This window comes from Engystomops pustulosus, chromosome 5 (assembly GCF_040894005.1).
Source record: "Engystomops pustulosus chromosome 5, aEngPut4.maternal, whole genome shotgun sequence".
Lineage (NCBI taxonomy): Eukaryota > Metazoa > Chordata > Amphibia > Anura > Leptodactylidae > Engystomops > Engystomops pustulosus.
In genome coordinates this window covers 116,047,673-116,071,561 of record NC_092415.1, presented here as the reverse complement: position 1 = coordinate 116,071,561, position 23,889 = coordinate 116,047,673, and the positions used below count along the sequence as shown (strand labels likewise).

Genomic DNA, 23,889 nt, shown 5'->3' with positions numbered 1-23,889 from the left:
ATGTGCGGTCTCTAGCGTCTAGCTGATTGTACTCAGAAACTGTTGGAGTGATTTTTGCTCAAAGGCCAGTGTATCCGTTTTGTGGGATCTGTATACCCCAGATTTCAATTATTTTTTGTTTCTAAAGTTGATATCAAGAATCCGTGTCAAATAAACATAGTTGATGGAGTGATTTTTGCCAGGGTGTAAATTTTTGGGTTCTGTCATTTCAATTCTTTTGAAAGAGTAAGGTAGGGTAGTTACCACCAGCAGCAACAGCAGGACATGGAGCAGACCCTGCACCAGGTGGTGGCCTACTTGGACAGGTAGAGTTTCTCCTGGACAAATGGGCAGCCAAACTTGATGTGTGGCCGCAACTTGTGGAGTTTGCAGTAGAGAAGCTGTTCTGCCCTGCCACATCAGTGCAACAGGGGCGATTATTACCCCAAGGAAAACCCGCTTGTCCACTCATAATGTGGAGAGACTGACCTTTTGTCAAGATGAATCAGGCGTGGATCGCCCAGGATTTCAACACACTAATGCCTTATGCATCAGATTAGATCAGATTAGATTTAGAGTGCATAATATTTTTTAATTACTTTTTAGAGCATTTAAAAAAAAAATAATATACATTTTCTATAACGGAATGTTTTTCCCTTTTTTTTTTTTTTTGTTCACCGGGTCTAATAATGATTCCCTTTTATTATACAGATTGTAACGAACACGCCAATACCAAATTTGTGCTTTTTATATTTTATTGTGTTTGCATGGGAAAGTGACATTTTAGGGGCATATATATATATATATATATATATATATATAATATATATTAGTATTTTGTTTTAATGTTTTCCTTTTAAATTTACTTTACCAGGACATCGGGCATCCCCGGTGCATTTGCCGGACCTCTGGGCTGCCCAGAAGAAGATTCCTACAGGGAAGACCCTTAACCCTTAAGGTAAAGTCATGCTTTACCTCGGTGAGTAAATGCTTAACATTTGCGATCAGAGCAGTCTCCAGATCACTTCATAAAATCACTTCAACTTTGACTTAATGAAGCTATACAAGACGAGGCTGGATAACTTGTACTCATGAATATAGTGCCTATATTTCATCACAGTTAATTTATTCTGCATTGTGATACATTAGTAATGAAGGGTAGTGATTTGGAATTGAACAAGCGATCATGGCATTATAAAAGTCCCTGAAACACCTACCTTCTACAGAAACACCTGATATACCTAATACATGGTATAAACACAAACACCCACACAAATACCCTTTAAATGTTTGACATTTTGCACATAAATAGAGATGAGCGAACATACTCGTCCGAGCTTGATGCTCGTTCGAGCATTAGCGTACTCGAAACTGCTCGTTGCTCGGACGAATACTTCGCCCGCTCGAGAAAATGGCAGCTCCCGCCGTTTTGCTTTTTGGCGGCCAGAAACAGAGCCAATCACAAGCCAGGAGACTCTGCACTCCACCCAGCATGACGTGGTACCCTTACACGTCGATAGCAGTGGTTGGCTGGCCAGATCAGGTGACCCTGGGATAGACTAGCCGCTGCCCGCGCTGCTCGGATCATTCTGTGTCTGGATGCCGCTAGGGAGAGAGCTGCTGCTGGTCAGGGAAAGCGTTAGGGTGTTCTATTAGAATAGTGTTAGGCAGGAGTGATTCAACAAGAACCCAACAGCCCTTCTTAGGGCTGCAATAACGTTATACTTTTTTTTTTTTGTTTGCTTGTGGCTGGGCTTGCTGGCACTAGTAGTGCAGCTAGTACCATATTGTGAGGAATTTGCAGGGGGACTTGCTACCGTTGTGTTTAGCTCTTAGTGACACACATATCCACCTCAAACACCAAAGTGGGAAAATTTATTAGGGGTTTGATTTCAATTAGGCACAGTCTGCCATTTACTTTTTATTTTACGTTTATTTTTTTAATAACTCAGTGTCATCTCATCTGGCATAGCAGTATGCTTTCATACTCCATAGGAGAATCCAAACGGCTTACTTAGGCCTACAGTAGCGTTATATATATTTCATTTCTGGTTGATCTGCTGGTGGCTGTACTTGCTGCAGTGCATCTACTAGCAAATTGTGAGCAATTTGTAGTGAGAGTTGCGACCGCTGTGTTTTGCGCTTAGTGACGCACATATCCATCGCAAAGACCGAAGTGGGAAAATTTATTAGGGGTTGGATTTCAATTAGGCACAGTCTGCCATTTCCTTTTTTATTTTACGTTTATTTTTTTAATAACTCACCGTCATCTCATCTGGCATAGCAGTGTGCTTTCATACTTGGCTAGAAAATAGCCATAGGAGAATCCAAACGGCTTACTTACGCCTACAGTAGCGTTATATATATTTGATTTCTGGTTGATCTGCTGGTGGCTGTCCTTGCTGCAGTGCATCTACTAGCAAATTGTGAGCAATTTGTAGTGAGACTTGCGACCGCTGTGTTTTGCGCTTAGTGACGCACATATCCATCGCAAAGACCGAAGTGGGAAAATTTATTAGGGGTTGGATTTCAATTAGGCACAGTCTGCCATTTCCTTTTTTATTTTACGTTTATTTTTTTAATAACTCAGCGTCATCTCATCTGGCATAGCAGTGTGCTTTCATACTTGGCTAGAAAATAGCCATAGGAGAATCCAAATGGCTTACTTACGCCTACAGTAGCGTTATATATATTTGATTTCTGGTTGATCTGCTGGTGGCTGTCCTTGCTGCAGTGCATCTACTAGCAAATTGTGAGCAATTTGTAGTGAGACTTGCGACCGCTGTGTTTTGCGCTTAGTGACGCACATATCCATCGCAAAGACCGAAGTGGGAAAATTTATTAGGGGTTGGATTTCAATTAGGCACAGTCTGCCATTTCCTTTTTTATTTTACGTTTATTTTTTTAATAACTCAGCGTCATCTCATCTGGCATAGCAGTGTGCTTTCATACTTGGCTAGAAAATAGCCATAGCAATAGGATAGCATTGTTTGGTTTTAAAAACTAAAAAACACAAAAAAAAAACTAAAAAACACAAAAAAACACAAAAAAAAGTAAAAAAAAAATTAAAGTTATAACTTTCATTTTCAAAATGTTTAACCCGAGGGCTAGGGGTAGAGGACGAGGGCGGGGACGTGGGCGTCCAACTACTGCAGGAATCAGAGGCCGTGGTCCTGGGCGGGGTGAGACACCACCTGCTGATGAGGGAGCAGGGGAACGCCGCAGAGCTACACTCCCTAGGTTCATGTCTGAAGTTACTGGGACTCGTGGTAGAGCACTGTTGAGGCCAGAACAGTGCGAACAGGTGATGTCGTGGATTGCCGACAATGCTTCGAGCAATTTGTCCACCAGTCAGTCTTCCAAGCAGTCCACCCATGTCACCGAAATCGGCACTCCTCCAGCTCCTGCACCTCAGCCTCCTCCCCCCCAGTCTGCCCCCTCACAGGAAAATTTGGCATTTGAACCGGCATACTCTGAGGAACTGTTTTCTGGACCCTTCCCACAGTCACAAACCACTTGTCCGGTTGCTGCTGAGCAATTTTCCGATGCCCAGGTTTTCCACCAGTCGCAGTCTGTGGGTGATGATGACCTTCTTGACGTAGTGGAAGAAGTGTGTAAAGAGGTGTCCGACGATGAGGAGACACGGTTGTCAGACAGTGGGGAAGTTGTTGTCAGGGCAGGAAGTCCGAGGGGGGAGCAGACTGAGGGATCGGAGGATGATGAGGTGACAGACCCAAGCTGGGTTGATAGGCCGGGTGAACACAGTGCTTCTGAGACGGAGGAGAGTCCTCGACCAGAACAGGTTGGAAGAGGCAGTGGTGGGGCCAGACGGAGTGGCAGGGCCAGACCTGGTGCATCAGCGCCAAATGTGTCAACTAGTGAAGCTCCCGTGGCGAGGGCTCCTGCGGCGAGGGCTAGATTTTCAGAAGTCTGGAGGTTCTTTAAGGAAACACCGGATGACCGACGGACTGTGGTGTGCAACATTTGCCAAACCAGGATCAGCAGGGGTTCCACCACTAATAGCTTAACTACCACCAGTATGCGCAGGCATATGAATGCTAAACACCCCACTCAGTGGCAACAAGCCCGTTCACCTCCGGCCGTGCACACCACTGCTCCTTCCCCTGTGTCAGCTGATAGTCAGCCCCCTGCCCAGGACCCTGCCACAAAAACCCCATCGTCGCCTCCACGATCCTCCACAGCATCCACCAGCGTTCAGCTCTCCATACCCCAGACGCTGGAGCGGAAACGCAAATATAGTGCAACCCACCCGCACGCCCAAGCCCTTAATGTCCACATCTCCAGATTGCTCAGCCTGGAGATGCTGCTCTATAGGCTAGTAGAGACCGAGGCCTTTCGCAACCTCATGGCGGCGGCCGCCCCTCGGTATTCGGTCCCCAGCCGCCACTACTTTTCCCGATGTGCCGTCCCAGCCCTGCACCAGCACGTGTCAGACAACATCATCCGTGCCCTGACCAACGCCGTTTCTGACAAGGTCCACCTGACCACGGACACGTGGACGAGTGCTGCCGGGCAGGGCCACTATATATCGCTGACGGCACATTGGGTTAACTTGGTGGAGGCTGGGACCGAGTCTGACCCTGCGGCTGGTCATATACTGCCGACGCCAAGGATTGCGGGGCCTACCTCGGTCCAGGTGTTTCAGGCCTACTATGCCTCCTCCTCCTCCCACCCCTCCTCCACCTCCTCCTCCGAACTACCATCCGTGGGCATGGCGCCATCAGTCGGTAGCTCTAGGCACAGCAGCAGTGCCGTCGCTAAGCGACAGCAGGCGGTGCTCAAACTGCTGAGCCTAGGCGATAAAAGGCACACCGCCCAAGAACTATTACAGGGCATCACGGCGCAGACTGATCTGTGGCTGGCACCACTGAACCTGAAGCCAGGCATGGTTGTGTGTGACAACGGCCGTAACCTGGTGGCGGCTCTGCAACTCGGCAGGCTGACACATGTGCCATGCCTGGCCCATGTGTTAAATCTGATAGTTCAGCGTTTCCTCAAGACATACCCCAATCTGTCTGATTTGCTCACGAAGGTGCGCCGCATCTGTGCGCATTTCAGGAAGACTGCCAGATGTCAACTTCCACCAGAACTGGTAGTCAGGTCAGTCAGCTTCCTCAAGTCTACAATGAGGAGTGGACGTGGATGTCTGATATCTGTCAGGTGCTGAGTAACTTTGAGGAGTCAACACAGATGGTCAGTGGCGATGCCGCCATCATCAGCCTCACCATCCCGCTTCTTGGCCTGTTGAAAAAATCTCTGATCAGCATGAAGTCGGAAGCTTTGCGCTCGTCACAAGAGACAGGGGAAGAAGATTCCCTTGTTGATAGCCAAAGCACCCTTAGGTCTGTTTCTCAGCGCATATCGGAGGAGGTGGAGGTGGAGGAGGATGAGGAGGAAGAGGAGGAGAATGTTGGCGAGACACAAGAGGGGACCATTGTTGAGTCCTTCACTGTTCAGCGTGTATGGGCAGAAGAAGAGGAGTTGGAGGAGTTGGAGGAGGAGGAAATGGACAGTCAGGCCAGTGAGGGGAGTGAATTCTTACGCGTTGGTACTCTGGCGCATATGGCAGATTTCATGCTAGGCTGCCTATCCAGTGACCCTCGCGTTCAAAGAATTTATTCCAGCACCTCTGGTTTGAAAACTTTTTTGGACTGCCACATACAGGCACTCAATGTATTCCATTTTTCTGGAGGGCCACCTACCTGCTCCTCTGGTTTGAAAACTTTTTTGGACTGCCACATACAGGCACTCAATCTATTCCATTTTTCTGGAGGGCCACCTACCTGCTCCTCTGGTTTGAAAACTTTTTTGGACTGCCACATACAGGCACTCAATCTATTCCATTTTTCTGGAGGGCCACCTACCTGCTCCTCTGGTTTGAAAACTTTTTTGGACTGCCACATACAGGCACTCAATCTATTCCATTTTTCTGGAGGGCCACCTACCTGCTCCTCTGGTTTGAAAACTTTTTGGGACTGCCACATACAGGCACTCAATCTATTCAATTTTTCTGGAGGGCCACCTACCTGCTCCTCTGGTTTGAAAACTTTTTTGGACTGCCACATACAGGCACTCAATCTATTCCATTTTTCTGGAGGGCCACCTACCTGCTCCTCTGGTTTGAAAACTTTTTGGGACTGCCACATACAGGCACTCAATCTATTCCATTTTTCTGGAGGGCCACCTACCTGCTCCTCTGGTTTGAAAACTTTTTGGGACTGCCACATACAGGCACTCAATCTATTCCATTTTTCTGGAGGGCCACCTACCTGCTCCTCTGGTTTGAAAACTTTTTGGGACTGCCACATACAGGCACTCAATCTATTCCATTTTTCTGGAGGGCCACCTTCCTGCTCCTCTGGTTTGAAAACTTTTTTGGACTGCCACATACAGGCACTCAATCTATTCCATTTTTCTGGAGGGCCACCTACCTGCTCCTCTGGTTTGAAAACTTTTTTGGACTGCCACATACAGGCACTATCCAAAATAAATTGTCTCCATAGCAGCCTCCACACGTTGTCTCCATTGCTACCTCCAAAAGTCGTCCATATAGCTGCCTCCATACATCGTCCCCTTATCAAACGAGCTGTGTCAGGCATAATTTTGGGTTGTTTTCATGGCTTCCACAACAAACTTGTTAACTTTGTCGCCACCCTGCTGTGTAATCCACAAAATATACTGGCAAACTTTTATTATTTACCAATATTATTTCAGCGCTTCTTGCGCATCTGTTTACATTCCCCTCACACGCCATATCCTAAACTTATAAGAACGCTATTACACTTGATCTTATACAAAAGGTTCTTAGAAGTGCTGTTTGGGGAGTAGCCTAGAGACAGGGGCTTGGATTGGCGAAAGCTCGCCTGGCAGCGGCGCGCCAGCTCCATGCCAAGATCCAACTAACATAGTTTTAACTGCAGCACCTTTAATCTACTACTAGTTCACTGCCTCCATACATGGTCCCCTTATCAAACGAGCTGTGTCAGGCAGAATTTTGGGTTGTTTTCATGGCTTCCATGTTAACTTTGTCGCCACCCTGCTGTGTAATCCACAAAATATACTGGCAAACTTTTATCATGTACCGATATTATTTGAGCACTTCTTGCTCTCCTCCTTTGGTTCCTCTCTGCCACCCATTGGTTTGAAGCCTGAGTCCATTTAGGGTATGTCGCCATGCCACTCTCTAGCCTGCCGCTGCTGCCGCTGCCTCTGCATGAAGTCCCCTATAGTGTCAGGGTCAATTATTGGATGTTTTAGATGCTATCTAGCTTCATTCTGTCACTCTGTCATGGCCATGCTGTTGCCCATAATTTTGGCATAATGGTGCGATTAAGCAGCCTCAGAGGCATCCATGCATGCTGTCCCTGCTGTTTCCTGTCCATTTCCGTGGTGTTTCCATCCTTTTCTGAGGTTCCCAGGTGTTTGGCCAAGCTTCCCTGTGCAGAGCCTTGGTCCCCTTGAAAAATGCTCGAGTCTCCCAATAGACTTCAATGGGGCTCGGGAAAAGTTCGTCTCGAATAACGAGTACCCGAGCATTTTAGTGCTCGCTCATCTCTACACATAAACCTTCTGGACATTGAAAGTTTAGGCTGTTTTTTTATTTATTCATAAATTTTTGCATTTACATTTCATTGAAATTTATTGGATACTTCTAAGGGTGAGGTCACAAGTGGCATGGAAACATGTATTTTCAAATGCATTACAACAGTTGAGAAGAGCAGCTTTTCCTAATTACAGTGCTTTGAACATGGAGTTTACAAAATGCATGTATTAATGAATGTTAACTATACACAAAGAACGTGGAAATTTGAGTATATCATGCAATTAATCGTATAGCCAACACACCCTATACAACATTAAATCAAAACCAAAAAAACAAGTTGGTGTGTAAAGGCTAAATGGTATACAAATTTTATTAATTTAGAAAATATGGGACACACATGTGAAAAATGCCATGCATCACATTGCATAAAAACATTTAAAAAGTGTATAAAATACACATAACAAGTGGAACGGTGCCAATCCACCCGATCCACACACGGCCACCAGTCACCATTGAATAAGAAGGGTAGCCCCCATGTAAAGTTAAGAAAAATATATAGCCAACAATAAATACAAAATGGCACAACGGTCTATCAAGTATTTGAAGAAATAGGCAAACTCCTAAATAGAGACATGAAACCCAGGAAATGGACAAAACAGGGGGAGTAAGCCACTAAATGGTAAATGGACCAGGTGATCACCTTTTACATGAGCAACACTCATATACTAGGTTAGTGTTACTATATGCGCGTGCGCCCAAATTTACAGAGAGAAAAAGAAAGGTATGGAGTCATATACGCATGCGACACAATTGTAAGTGCCAAACATTATGATTAAACCCAAAAGTGAGCAACAAAGATATATGCATCCACAAAATTCATGCATATATATTTATATAAATAGTTTTAACTAAAGGGGGAATGGTGTGTAAAGGTGCAAAACTAAATTACTAGGTAAGGGGACCAGAAGGGTCCCAAGACTACAGGGGGATAAAACATTCCACGAGTGAAAAGCTCAAAAATGGGAGTGAATATGTGTATATATATATATATATATATGAATAAATGCACATGTAAGTGTGCCTTACCCATCAAATTATTAGGTCAAAGAACGTCCCATTCATGCCTCCATTACTTCTGTTTATAATAGCCTGAGAAAAGGAGATCTTCATTAATCCCCCGGGGCGCCAGGCTCTTTAAATTATATATCCACCAAGCCTCTCTCCTCGGTAGTTCTGGGGTGAGATTGCCGTCCCTAATGGTGGAGCGTACCAAATCCAAACCCACCACCCTGATGTCAAGGGTCTTACCTGCATGTGCCCTTCGGAAATGATTCCCAACAGTCGATGGGTCTTGCCATGGCTGAAGTGTGTGTTGGCAATACTGGAGAGATGTTGCTGGATCCTTCTCCTCCGTTGTTGTGTCGTCTGGCCAACATAGATCTTCTGGCACGGACAGATCAAAGCATACACTACATTTTGTGATTTACAGTTGATATACTCCCGTAATGTAAAAACTTTGTGACCTAAGGAGTCACTGATCTCCTTGCATGTTCCCATCAGGGGACAGATGGAACAATCCCGCATGCATGTGAGCCCTTCAATTTGACTCCACGTCCCAGGGAACTTTTTGGTCTCTGGTAATAACTAGAGGTCAATCTGTCTTTAAGGTTCTTGGCACTTTTGGCTATAAGACGAGGTTTTTCAGTAATCAAATTGTGTAGTCTTGGTTCAGCCAGTAATATATTCAAGTTGTTGTTAAGTATATTGCGTACATCATTCCACTGATTATTGAAGGGAGTGATGATACCCCCCACAAAGCCGGATGTCTTAATTCTGGGTCTCAAGAGATCCTCTCTCTGGGTCCCAAGCGCCCTTGTGTGAGCTCCTGCAATAATTTTCTTGGGGTATCCCCGATCCCTGAAGCGTTGAGTTAGATCTTTAGCATTCCGTCTATAGTCACCAATCGTAGAGCAGTTTCTCCGAATCCTGGAAAACTGTCCAATGGGAATCCCCCTCTTGAGGTGATCAGGGTGAAAGCTGAAATAATGTAATAGGCTGTTTGTTGCAGTACTTTTCCGGTAGAGATCTGTATGAAGATGATGGTCCAGTATGTTCAACTTTAAGTCCAGGAACTCCGCTGTGACCTCTGAGACATTATAGGTAAGTACGATGTTGTAGGGATTTTTGTTCAAGTATGTTATGAACAGTTCACAAGTCTCAAAAGGCCCATCCCAGATCAGCAGGATGTCGTCTATAAAGCGAAGCCATCCTAAAGCATGTTTGTCGTATAGGGGCGAGGGGTACACGTGTGCGCCCTCCCACCAACCCAAAAATAGGTTGGCATAGGAGGGCGCACACAGTGCACCCATCGCTGTACCGGAGGTCTGCCTGTAGAAAGTTCCATCAAAGACAAAGTAGCTTTGTCTCAACACAAAATCCAAAAGGTCAATCAAGAAAGAATCATGGCGTCGATCCCCCGTAGAACGTAGATCCAAGAAACTCGATACGGCATGAATACCATCATCATGCGCAATGTTAGTATATAAAGACTCTACGTCAAGAGTCACAAGCCAAACATTCTCTGGTAAGACCAAATTACAAGTTTTCTGAATCAGATCGGTGGAATCTCGGATATAAGATTGGAGGTCAAGCACCAATGGTTGCAAAAAATAATCTATGTACATGCATGCCTTCTCACAAAGCCCACCAATCCCCGACACTATAGGCCTCCCAGGAGGACAGGTCAGGGATTTGTGGACCTTGGGAAGCATGTAAAACGTAGGTACAGTGGGGTGTTCAACTGTCAGGAATTTAAACTCACCATTGGTGATTATGCCATAGTTGTTTGCTGCCGAAAGGAGCCGATCGAGTTTCTGTTTGAAGACAGTAGTTGGATCTGATGGAAGGGGTTCCTTGGATCTACGTTCTACGGGGGATAATAGTTACAGTTATTCAATTGGCAATTAGCTTCCGGTAAATACAGCATTCGAGGCCAGAGGACCACATTCCCCCCTTTGTCCACCTCCTTTATCAGAAATTCCGGATTGGATCTGAGGGTGGTGATGGCCACCTTCTCTTCCCTGGTGAAGTTGTTTAGTGACCATCTGTTAGGAGGTAATTTTTCAATGTCTCGAATGACACTATTATAAAACAACTGTAAAGCGGGGATCAAACCCAAGTTCGGAGTAAATTGGGACGGTGCCCTCAAAGGACAAGGTCTCCTCCCTAAGGTCTCCGTCGAGGTATTCTCATCCAGTAGGTCCACAAGGTCCCAAAGTGTCTGTCGGTCCTCTTCTGGTGCAAGGTCAATCAGGTTTGGCTGATGGTACAAGATCTTGAATGCCAATTGTCTACAAAAGAAAAAAACGTCCTTGGTTAGTTCAAACTTGTCCAGGCACTGCATAGGGGAAAATGTTAATCCTCTCTTGAGTACTGAAAGTTCAGCCTCAGTCAAAGTATGCGTGGAAAGGTTAATAACCTGCGGCCATTCCCCTCTGTGTGCCTGGTAGTAAGATCCTGGTTTACTTGCCCCGCTGATTCCCCCATTTGTAAGAGGGGGATTTGACCCGATTCTGTGGGCCTCTCTTTCTGGACCGTGTATTCCCTGCTGTATCTTCCCCTGAGTGGCTTTCTACGTCGCTGGTTCCTGAGGATAAAAAATCCTCACTGGAGGAGTGCTCATTCCCGGTTTGATTTCTAAGGGTACGTCTAAAGAAACGTCTCCGATTCCCCTGATGAGTCCAGCGATAGGCTTTCTGGTTGTCAAAGTCCTGTTTATCCCGTCTCATTTTGTCACGTTTGTTTTGTACTACCTCTTTTTCCAGTTTGTCAATGGACTCCTTAAGTCGTGCATTAAATGGTTTTGAATCTGGGTTGTTTCGTCAAAATTGACCAATTGTGCCTCAAGCGTCCTAATTTTTTCCCTGGTGTTGGCCAGAATTTGTTTATCATGTGATAAAAGTAGATGTATCAAGATGTTGGAACACTGCATCAAACCAGTCTCCCAGGTACCCTTAAAGTCCGTGTCAACTTCCCATGAAGGGAAAATCTGTACCTTTAGTCCCCGCGGTATAAGTTTTAATTTGATGTATACCTCCAGGCTCCTAACATTCCAATACACCTTGGTCAATGTTTTATGAGCCTCCAGGAGTTCCCCAGAAATCCGTTGGAAGTCTCCATCACCCTCCACACCATCAATGGCCTCCATCAATAAACCAGCCTGACTGGACCAAATATTTTCGCGAGATTTTAAATCCATAATTGTATATTCCAGGCAAGTGCCAAGTACATAAAGCAAGTAATCAAAAAAAACAAATTCCACTAGAAAGAGACTGACATGGACAGAGAAAGTCTCAAAACATCAACTGTATACAAAGAACGTGGAAATTTGAGTATATCATGCAATTTATCGTATAGCCAAAACACCCTATACAACAGCGGGGCAAGTAAACCAGGATCTTACTACCAGGCACACAGAGGGGGATGGCCTGCAGGTTATTAACCTTTCCACGCATACTTTGACTGAGGCTGAACTTTCAGTACTCAAGAGAGGATTAACATTTTCCCCTATGCAGTGCCTGGACAAGTTTGAACTAACCAAGGACGTTTTTTTCTTTTGTAGACAATTGGCATTCAAGATCTTGTACCATTAGCCAAACCTGATTGACCTCCACCAGAAGAGGACCGACAGACACTTAGGGACCTTGTGGACCTACTGGATGAGAATACCTCGACGGAGACCTTAGGGAGGAGACCTTGTCCTTTAAGGGTACCGTCCCAATTTACTCCGAACTTGGGTTTGATCCCCGCTTTACAGTTGTTTTATAATAGTGTCATTCGAGACATTGAAAAATTACCTCCTAACAGATGGTCACTAAACAACCTCACCAGGGAAGAGAAGGTGGCCATAACCACCCTCAGATCCAATCCGGAATTTCTGATAAAGGAGGCGGACAAAGGGGGGAATGTGGTCCTCTGGCCTCGAATGCTGTATTTACAGGAAGCTAATTGCCAATTGAATAACTGTAACTATTATCCCCCGTAGAACGTAGATCCAAGGAACCCCTTCCATCAGATCCAACTACTGTGTTCAAACAGAAACTCGATCGGCTCCTTTCGGCAGCAAACAACTATGGCATAATCACCAATGGTGAGTTTAAATTCCTGACAGTTGAACACCCCACTGTACCTATGTTTTACATGCTTCCCAAGGTCCACAAATCCCTGACCTGTCCTCCTGGGAGGCCTATGGTGTCGGGGATTGGTGGGCTTTGTGAGAAGGCATGCATGTACATAGATTATTTTTTGCAACCATTGGTGCTTGACCTCCAATCTTATATCCGAGATTCCACCGATCTGATTCAGAAAACTTGTAATTTGGTCTTACCAGAGAATGTTTGGCTTGTGACTCTTGACGTAGAGTCTTTATATACTAACATTGCGCATGATGATGGTATTCATGCCGTATCGAGTTTCTTGGATCTACGTTCTACGGGGGATCGACGCCATGATTCTTTCTTGATTGACCTTTTGGATTTTGTGTTGAGACAAAGCTACTTTGTCTTTGATGGAACTTTCTACAGGCAGACCTCCGGTACAGCGATGGGTGCACGGTGTGCGCCCTCCTATGCCAACCTATTTTTGGGTTGGTGGGAGGGCGCACACGTGTACCCCTCGCCCCTATACGACAAACATGCTTTAGGATGGCTTCGCTTTATAGACGACATCCTGCTGATCTGGGATGGGTCTTTGGAGACTTGTGAACTGTTCATAACATACTTGAACCAAAATCCCTACAACATCGTACTTACCTATAATGTCTCAGAGGTCACAGCGGAGTTCCTGGACTTAAAGTTAAACATACTGGACCATCATCTTCATACAGATCTCTACCGGAAAAGTACTGCAACAAACAGCCTATTACATTATTCCAGCTTTCACCCTGATCACCTCAAGAGGGGGATTCCCATTGGACAGTTTTCCAGGATTCTGAGAAACTGCTCTACGATTGGTGACTATAGACGGAATGCTAAAGATCTAACTCAACGCTTCAGGGATCGGGGATACCCCAAGAAAATTATTGCAGGAGCTCACACAAGGGCGCTTGGGACCCAGAGAGAGGATCTCTTGAGACCCAGAATTAAGACATCCGGCTTTGTGGGGGGTATCATCACTCCCTTCAATAATCAGTGGAATGATGTACGCAATATACTTAACAACAACTTGAATATATTACTGGCTGAACCAAGACTACACAATTTGATTACTGAAAAACCTCGTCTTATAGCCAAAAGAGCCAAGAACCTTAAAGACAGATTGACCTCTAGTTATTACCAGAGACCAAAAAGTTCCCTGGGACGTGGAGTCAAATTGAAGGGCTCACATGCATGCGGGGATTGTTCCATCTGTCCCCTGATGGGAACATGCAAGGAGATCAGTGACTCCTTAGGTCACAAAGTTTTTACATTACGGGAGTATATCAACTGTAAATCACAAAATGTAGTGTATGCTTTGATCTGTCCGTGCCAGAAGATCTATGTTGGCCAGACGACACAACAACGGAGGAGAAGGATCCAGCAACATCTCTCCAGTATTGCCAACACACACTTCAGCCATGGCAAGACCCATCGACTGTTGGGAATCATTTCCGAAGGGCACATGCAGGTAAGACCCTTGACATCAGGGTGGTGGGTTTGGATTTGGTACGCTCCACCATTAGGGACGGCAATCTCACCCCAGAACTACCGAGGAGAGAGGCTTGGTGGATATATAATTTAAAGAGCCTGGCGCCCCGGGGGATTAATGAAGATCTCCTTTTCTCAGGCTATTATAAACAGAAGTAATGGAGGCATGAATGGGACGTTCTTTGACCTTATAATTTGATGGGTAAGGCACACTTACATGTGCATTTATTCATATATATATATATATATATATATATATATATATATATATATATATATATATATATAAACATATTCACTCCCATTTTTGAGCTTTTCACTCGTGGAATGTTTTATCCCCCTGTAGTCTTGGGACCCTTCTGGTCCCCTTACCTAGTAATTTAGTTTTGCACCTTTACACACCATTCCCCCTTTTCCTTTTTTATCTACCTACACCTACCCTACACTTCTTGCTGTTTTTCACTTTTCCTTTACCACACGTTTGTGTGCCCTGGTAATTTATTCTTGTATGATTTTTTGTGAACACTATTTACTTGCTTTCTAGTTCCCTCATTGCCTGAATTGATACAGGACATCAAGCCTGTGGACCTCCGAAAATTGTGCAACATCTATTCCGCACCTGCTCCCTCTAATTGCCTGCTGTGGATTTGAACCCAGTTGAACTACCAACCACCTCTATCGATGCTGGATTGAACTGAAGCCCGTTACCTCATGGATTCTTTACCATTCCGGACATTTCTTGATATACGCCCCTCCTTGAATTGCAAACTCTGTGTGGTGATATGTACCCTGTGGACACACAAGTTACACTTGTGGTGACCATGAATCGACAGTGGTCCATCTGTGCACTTTGTGACATATCTTTGCAGACTTTACTAGGAAGGACTTTGCTGGTTGCTCTCCTGCCCTCTCGACTATTATGGTCCTCTTATCTGTGAATTCAGCCTTGGAACCGAATTACAAATTGACTATTTTGATTTAAGCTTGGCATGCATGTTTTGGTTGTATATTTATTATTAATTACATACCTGTGCCAGGCATTGTGTTCCAAACTATTGGTATTATATCTCTTGTATGTTTTAATTTTTACCTCCGTGGCCTGCTGTTCTTCTTTGGGTCCTGAAGTGGGCCGCTCGCCTCTCATTCCCGCCAAGTACCAGCCCTTTATACAAGCACTTGTTACTTGAAGTAATAGACAACCTCTTCTTTGCTTCTTTAGTCACCTTATATTGTCCTCTGGGTGTACAACACCCCCCTTTTTGTACACATTTAGTGAGTTTACGGTTTATTAGTTAGCACTTTTGATTTACTGTAGGGGTTCACAACCATCTTTTTGAATATGTTGTTTTTTGAACGTGGGGATGCATATATATCATGTTGATTGGGTTTTAGCTGATTTCGTGAGCATTCCCAAGTTCATGTAATTTAACCTTATCCTATGTAGTTAAAACTATTTATATAAATATATATGCATGAATTTTGTGGATGCATATATCTTTGTTGCTCACTTTTGGGTTTAATCATAATGTTTGGCACTTACAATTGTGTCGCATGCGCATATGACTCCGTACCTTTCTTTTTCTCTCTGTAAATTTGGGCGCACGCGCATATAGTAACACTAACCTAGTATATGAGTGTTGCTCATGTAAAAGGTGATTGCCTTCTGCGGCCGCACTGCGCGTGCACCAAAACGGTCACACTGCGCATGCGCCAAAATGCTCGCATTACGCATGCGCCAAAACGTTCTTAACAAAGTGAGACCAGGAGTGAGTTCATATGTGTTCACGGCTCTGCGCATGCGCTACTCGCTGGTGCGTCACACACGGGATTAGATGTAATTCTACCTAGAGGTGTATTTGGGCTTGGGGGATTGGAGTTGGGGGCTCCCATTGGGACTTAAAAGGCAGGCCATGGGGGCTGAGAGGCACAGACCCCTGAGGAAGTCGCAGGCTCGCGACGTAACGCGTGGGGTGCCTCCGGCCACTCGTCCTTCGCCTTTTTTCACCTTTTGTCTCCCCATGGTTTACTTTGTATCTTTTTAGTCATTCAATCATCTTTTGGCTGGTCCATTTACCATTTAGTGGCTTACTCCCCCTGTTTTGTCCATTTCCTGGGTTTCATGTCTCTATTTAGGAGTTTGCCTATTTCTTCAAATACTTGATAGACCGTTGTGACATTTTGTATTTATTGTTGGCTATATATTTTTCTTAACTTTACATGGGGGCTACCCTTATTATTCAATGGTGACTGTGTGTGGATCGGTTGGATTGGCACCGTTCCACTTGTTATGTGTATTTTATACACTTTTTAAATGTTTTTATGCAATGTGATGCATGGCATTTTTCACATGTGTGTCCCATATTTTCTAAATTAATAAAATTTGTATACCATTTAGCCTTTACACACCAACTTGTTTTTTTGGTTTTGATTTAATGTATGTTAACTAGAGATGAGCGAGTATACTCGTCCGAGCTTGATGCTCATTCGAGTATTAGCGTACTCGAAACGGCTCTTTGCTCGGACGAGTATTTTGCCTGCTCGTTAACGAGCTTTCACTTAAGGAAACACCGTGAAGAACAGTGAAGAACACAGTGAACACAGGATCATTTAAGTGAAAAACACAGTGAAGAACACATTGCAGAGGTTTCCGTACATCTGCTAACTTATCAGAAGACATTAGTGCTGAACGGTGTTGTTCACAATAGTATGTGAAGAACATTATGTGTGAAGAACACATTGCAGATGTTTAACACGGGTCATTCTCCTTTTTTAAGTTCCATGAATATTCCATTGAATAAAAAAAAAATGAACAAACAGGACTGACTTCCTTATTTCTCAATAAAATGACACATTTTATTGCAGAGCCTTGGTCCCTTTGAAAAATGTTCGAGTCTCCCATTGACTTCAATGGGGTTCATTATTCGAAACGAGCACTCGAGCATCAGGAAAAGTTCGACTTGAGTAATGAGCACTCGAGCATTTTAGTGCTTGCTCATCTCTATGTTAACATATATGTTAACATTGTTAATACTCATGTTTAACGTGTATAAATGTGCATGTTAGCATCTTGTTTAACACATGTTTTCTGTATGCAATGTTGACAGCAATGTAATTAGGCAAATTTCCTCTTCACAGCTGTTGTGATGCATTTGAAAATGGATGTGTTAACATCACGTGTGACCGCAGCCTCATATGCCCCATAGAATAACAATAACATATTATTATCATGATACTGTGATTAGCCCAGTCTAAAAAATAAGATAAAACTTTAAAGCAAAAATTGACATTTAAAAAAAAAAATCAATAAAACACCCCAAAAGAAAATATCTGTAAAGTGCATCTTAAGCCACAAAAAAATAAATCCTCATATAGCCACACTACCAAAAAAAAAAAGAATTATAGCCCATATAATGTGACTGTGAAAATCTGCTTTGAATAGTGCTCCTTCCCTTCAATGCACTGCTATGTGCCAACACAGCACGTCACTACCACATATGGGGAATTTTTTTACTCAGGAGAAATTGGGTATTAAAGGTTATGGTTCTTACTGACATTTTATTCTTTGAATGTATAAAATGTTTTGAAAAATACATTCATTTTGCCCCCAAAAAATGACTTTCAAACCCCATCTGAAACGCTTAAAGGGTTAAAAATTATTTGGCCTGACCGCGCTGCATGACAGACGTTCTTCACTGAGCTCCCGCTACACAGGCTAAACTTCGTTGAAATCTAGCGACCCACGGCAGCGAAAATGGTCCGTACGGATAAAGATTACCCGGCTGAACATCAGGGGACACCGAGAGTGAGGAAAAATACAGGAGGTCTGGATAAATTGCTCCGTAAAAAACATGCCACCCCGCCAGCTAAGAAAGGCAAGATGGCGCAGGATCCCGAGCTGGAATCAGACATAGCTGACGATTCAGACCTGGACAGTGTCGCAGGGCAATAAGATACCGAGCTACACTCAGAATCAGCTCCTCCGTCCAGAAACTTCCTTAAAAAGCTATTAGCTCAAGCGATTACCCTAATCATGAAAGAACTTACCGCTATACATGCTGAGGTGAGTTCCATCGGTCACCGGGTGGAACAACTAGGAGAGCAACAGCGCATCATAGTGGAGCACAGTGAAGCTGTAGCACACGTGTGTGGCGTACAAGCAGACACCATTAACAACGCCTTGATAATGATAGAAGATCAAGAGAACCGGAGCAGAAGAAGCAATATCAGGATAAATGGACTACCAGAGAAGATATCTTCTGAAATGCTCCGTAACAAGGTACTGTCAATTTTCTCCTTAATATTACCTGAGGAGAGGGCCAAGAAGATGACTATTGAGAGAGTACACCGCTCCTTAAGGCCCCCACCTAAGCCGGACGATCCCCCAAGGGATGTAGTTTGCGGCCTACTTAGCTACTGCGATACTGAGGCCATCCTAAAAGCAGCTAGATCAAGAAATGACTGGGAAATAGATGGCGCACCTATAGCCATATTCCAAGATATAGCACCGTCTACTTTGTACAAAAGACGTTTATTGAAACCCCTCACTGATTATCTTCGCCAGAAGAAGATTTTATTCAAGTGGTTATATCCATTTGGAATTACCTTCAGCAGTGGGCAAGAGATGCACAATCAAGCACCCAAGGGAGCATGGGTGATCCTGGATATGGAACCATTGCACATCAGCTCAGCATCAGGGAAGCGAATTTTATATCATCCATAAAGACACCGGGTGGTAAGTTAGTTAGTTCCACCCCGGAAATAGCAGGAGCTTTCCAACAATTTTACGGGGCGCTATATAATATTGATAACCAACAAGAGGGAGATATAAATCAGCAAGCAAGAGAAACTGCAAGTTTCTTGTCAAAACTAAATTTGCCCAGACTCTCAAGGGAGGAGGGACTAGATCTTTTAAAACCTGTTACAATAGAAGAATTATCTAATATACTGGCCTCACTTCCAATGGGGAAAAGCCCAGGCCCAGACGGGTTGACAGTCAGCTACTAAAAGACATTTTCCAAAACCCTATTACCCCACATGGCAAAATGGTGCAATGCCCTTATGGCAGGTGAACATCCACCAGCTTTTTTTTTTTTTTTTTTAACAATTTTTATTGGATTTAACAGTATAGTACAGAAGAATGTAGCAGACAATTACTGGATGAAATATATCATGATACATAAGATTAGCACATTAGTTGACATATATGCATTCTTGTGAGTTAACCATAAGTAGCAGGATTAAGCGAGGTTATGAATCTGTACCTCAATTCAATTGTACTGCTATACCATAACTAAGAACAGCGGAGTTATCTATAAAAATAACATTAACAAGTAACCATTACATTAAACCATAACCTTCAGTGACTAAGTTCGTTTCACTTTCGTCCCACTTTCATGTTCTACTCTATCAGTACTGCACCTTTGAATTTGTATTTAACTGAGGGAAGTGGAGGGGGGTGGAGGGGGGGAGGAGAAAGGATAACCTCCAGACTATAATATATCAGTTGGTCAGGATCCTATATTCCCTTTTACTGTGCAAAGTGAGTTTTCTAGCCAAGGTCCCCATTTTGTAAGGTAGCGTTTATGAGTATTATTGTGTAGTGATATGATTTGCTTGTATGTGCAAGTTTCATTCAAGATAGAAATTACTTCTTGAAAGCAGGGGAGGGGGGGATCTCCTTCCAATGTCTAGTGACCACTAATTTAGTAGCCATGAGTAGGTGTGCAGCCACTATTCTTACCTTATGATTAATATCCTCTATACCCAGGAGGAGTAATGCCAAGTGTGGGGTGTTTTGGATATGAGCCTTGGCTATTTTGTTAATTAGATCAAATGTGGCCTTCCATAAGAGCTGAAGAACTGGGCACCCCCAAAGTATATGGGAAGTAGTGCCTCTGGCTCCACATCCTCTCCAGCATAAGGGTGAGGAGGAGGGGTATATGGAAGCAAGCCTTGTTGGTGAGAAATACTATCTCATTATGGTTTTGATCATTGCTTCTTGAAAGCTAGTGCTTCTGAATGTAGCTTGTATAAATGTGAATGTTTTTTGCCACTGGGCTAGGTCAAAGGCTTTTGCCAGTTCTTCCTCCCACTTAAGTATGAATGACGTTTTGACCGACTTATGCTTGGAGTTTAATAATTTATAATTCGTGGAAATTCCTTTTTTAGTACAGTTAACATCATCGAAAAATTTCAGTAGGGAACGGATCATTGCGGGTCTATATTTTGAAGGAAAAAATTACGTATTTTCAAATAGGTTAATGTTTCTTGTGAAGTAAGGGCGAACTTCTCTTTTAGGTCGGAGAATGGGAGAAGTTTATTCCCTGATGAGATATCGTGTAAAGTGCTCTCTCTTTCCTTGCAATGCCAAGCTGTAAGCTTAATGCCTGGGATTTGCTGTTCAAGGAAGGTCAAGTGAATCTGGTCTAATTTTATAGTAGTATAATCCTGTTTTATTGTGGTGATGATTTGATTTAGCGCCCAGTCTGAGGTTGATAATGCTGAATATAATACTGGGGGAGGAGATAAATGCCACATTACCGCAATCATCCTATTTCTCAATGGGAGGTTTTTGTTTAGTTGAGTTTCCAACACTACCCAGGCTTTATCCTTGGAATTACGCCACCAGTGTATCAGCTGTTCTGCAACTGCGGATATGTAGTAGTCTTCCATTTCAGGAATTCCCAAACCTCCTATGTGTCTATGTCTAGTGAGAGTGTTTAAAGCAATCCTGGGGCTTTGTTTTGCCAAAGAAATTTCCTAATTTGTGTATTCGCAGTGGCGAAGAAGGACTTAGGTATTTGTATTGGAATTGTCCTAAATAAATACAGGAATCTTGGGAAGATGCTCATCTTGTATACAGCGGCTTTGCCGAACCAAGATAATATGACTTTAGAAAATTTGGAAAGTTCTTTATCTATTTTGGCTAATGGTGGTAAAAAAATTTGCTTCATAGAGTCTGGAGGTGGGGTATGTTAATTGGATCCCTAAGTATGAGATAGAAGCTGTTTGCCAATCTAATGGGAAGCATTGTTTAAGATATTGCAGTTGGTCCTGGGATATGGCTATTGGGAGGATCTGGGATTTAGATGTGTTCATCTTGTAGTAAGATACTGCTCCATAGTCTTGTATCAGGTTAAATATTGAGGGTAGGGATTTGGAGGGGTTTGTAGAGATCAGGATTATGTCGTCAGCGAATAACGCAATTTCGTGTTCGTTGGGGCCTATTTTAACCCCTGATGAGTTAGGATCAGATCGCAGAAGTTCAGCTAGGGGTTCTATCGAGAGAATGAAAAATGTAGGGGATAGGGGGCAGCCCTGCCTTGTACCATTTTTAAGTGCAAATTCGGTAGATAATAACCCATTTGTATAGACCCGGGCTGTAGGGAATGAATACAAAGATTTGATTGCTGTTTGGATAGGGCCAGTCAGACCAAACTTAGTGAGAGCCGAGAAGGCAAAGGACCAGTTCACTCAGTCGAATGCCTTCTCGGCATCAATGGTCATGAATGAAGAAGTCACATTATGGCGTTCACAGAATTGCATAAGTGTGATCAAATGGCGGGTGTTGTCTGGGGCTTGTCTCCCCGCTAAAACCCTACCTGATCGTTTTTAATCAAAGTAGGAATGATGGTTTGTAGTCTCCCGGCTAGTATTTTGGCATATATTTTAATATCGCAGTTGAGTAGCGATATGGGTCTAAAATTTGCAGGGGAGGTGGGAGGTTTACCTGGTTTAGGGATGGTGACTATAAGGGCTGCCAGTATATCCTTGGGGAATTCCCGTGAAGAGAAAGCTAAATCAAAGGATTTTTTCATATGGGGAAGTAGTATATCCATAAATTTCTTATAGTAATCTGAGGGAAGACCATCCCGGCCAGGGGCTTTCCCCGCAGGGGTCAATCTCCTCCAGGGAAATAGGAGTGCTAAGGAAGTCTAATTGTTCCTGGGAGACTTGGGGAGGGTTCACTCTAAGAAGAAATTTATTTATCATTTCCTGAGTGGGTTGTATTATTTTTAGCCCAGAGGTTATCTGATATCATGAGAGACACAGGAGAATGGTCCGACCATCTAATGTCCCCCATCCGAGTGTCTGTAGATCTGTCCAGAAGCGATTTATCTATTAGTATATAGTCTATACGGGAGTAGCTCCCATGTCTGTTGGAAAAAAAGGAATAATCTCTTTCTCCACTGTGTTGTAGCCTCCAAATATCGAATAGATTATAAGACCAAAGTAGCTGTTTAAGAGTAAATGTTCTATGCGAGGAAGGCTTCACATTAGATGTGTCTAGTGAGGGGTCATTTATGGCATTAAAGTCGCCTGTTATGATTACTGAGCCTTTTTTAATCTGTTAGCTCGGGCAGGAGCGCCTTTGTCATTTGTTGGACATAGGATCTTAACATGTGACCTTGTATTAGTTCTGGGATGCCCCTTATTTTAACATTATTTCTTCTATCTCTGTCCTCAGAGTGTATTAGCTTGTTTTGAATAGTTTTAATTTTCTCTTCCAGAATGTCATGAGAATCCACCAGGCTATTATGTGCCGCAAAATACCAAACAAAAGAAAACAAGAGGAAAGGACAAGGCTTCAATGCAACAACATAAAAGTGAAAATCTTTATTAGTGAACAACAATAAAAATATATAAAATAGACTGAGAAGCATCTCTGAATGGATACAAGAAAGCGCGCCAGGTAATACGTCCTAAGATACATGAACTAAATATCCAATATACAGTATAAGAGACCCAGAAATGTAGTAAACAGCACTAGACAGAAGTAGATATCAAATAATAATGGTGTAGAGCCCTTATGTAACTGACAAGTAACCTGTAAAAATATCAGGGGTCACAGAAGCTAAATCATAAACAGTGATAGACACATATAAATAGTACAAACTAAGTGGAAGCTAATGTGACCAAACTGAGGAAATTATATTACCTGGCATGCACCCCGACGCGCGTTTCAATCGCAGCAGGTCTTTGTCATTTTATCATTTTATCCTCTGCATGTGACACCCTTTCTCCTATGTCATTCACTGCAGCTTGTAATGGTGCTCTTAACCCAGAAAGATCTTTTTGCAGTAAAAGGCGGAAGGCTTCAAGCATTGCTTTTAGCTTTGCCTCTGATACTGCTTTGTCAGAGGTTTGAATTTTAGCCAGTGCATCTGGTGTTTCAGAATGATTGGGATGTAATCCCTCCTGAGACGAGTTGTCTGCTCTCTTTTGCTTCTGCTTAGCTGGGCTAGCTGAGGGTGAAGAAGCTGGGGAAATACTACCACGTGTGGAGTTGGATACAGAAGTAGAATTCTCCTGTAATTGTAGTGCTAAAGGAGGCATGCTGTACTCCTCCTACAAGTGTGGAGGAGAAGGCGCAATATTTTGCGGGCTTTGAGGTGAGATAGCGTTCCATGTCTCAGGGATTTGGAAGGGTGAAGTGCCCCTCGGGGTTTGTACTTGCTTACCCTCCTGTCTTGCTTTGATCAGGAGCTTGATGGCTTTATTGCACTGTGGTTTAGCGAGGTCCGACTGGAGAGTAGCGCTGGCTGGTGTCGGGGAGCCGCGGCCATCTTGCTGCCTCATGGCATCGGAGGAGAAAAAAGCCTTAATAGGCATACTGCCGGGTCCCGCTCTGCTCCGCTTCTCTTCCTTCCTGGTGGTTGTATC

General features: G+C 43.6%; 1 long non-coding RNA gene across 1 annotated transcript in view; it reads left to right on the top strand.

The window, feature by feature from the left end:
• Positions 1 to 22,851, top strand: part of LOC140134176 (uncharacterized) — a 49,430-nt gene extending 26,579 nt beyond the window's left edge. The window contains exons 2-3 of the long non-coding RNA XR_011856097.1: positions 854 to 958; positions 22,737 to 22,851. This is a non-coding gene — a long non-coding RNA (uncharacterized lncRNA). The remainder of the gene's footprint in view (positions 1 to 853; positions 959 to 22,736) is intronic.
• The last annotated feature ends 1,038 nt before the right edge of the window (positions 22,852 to 23,889 follow it).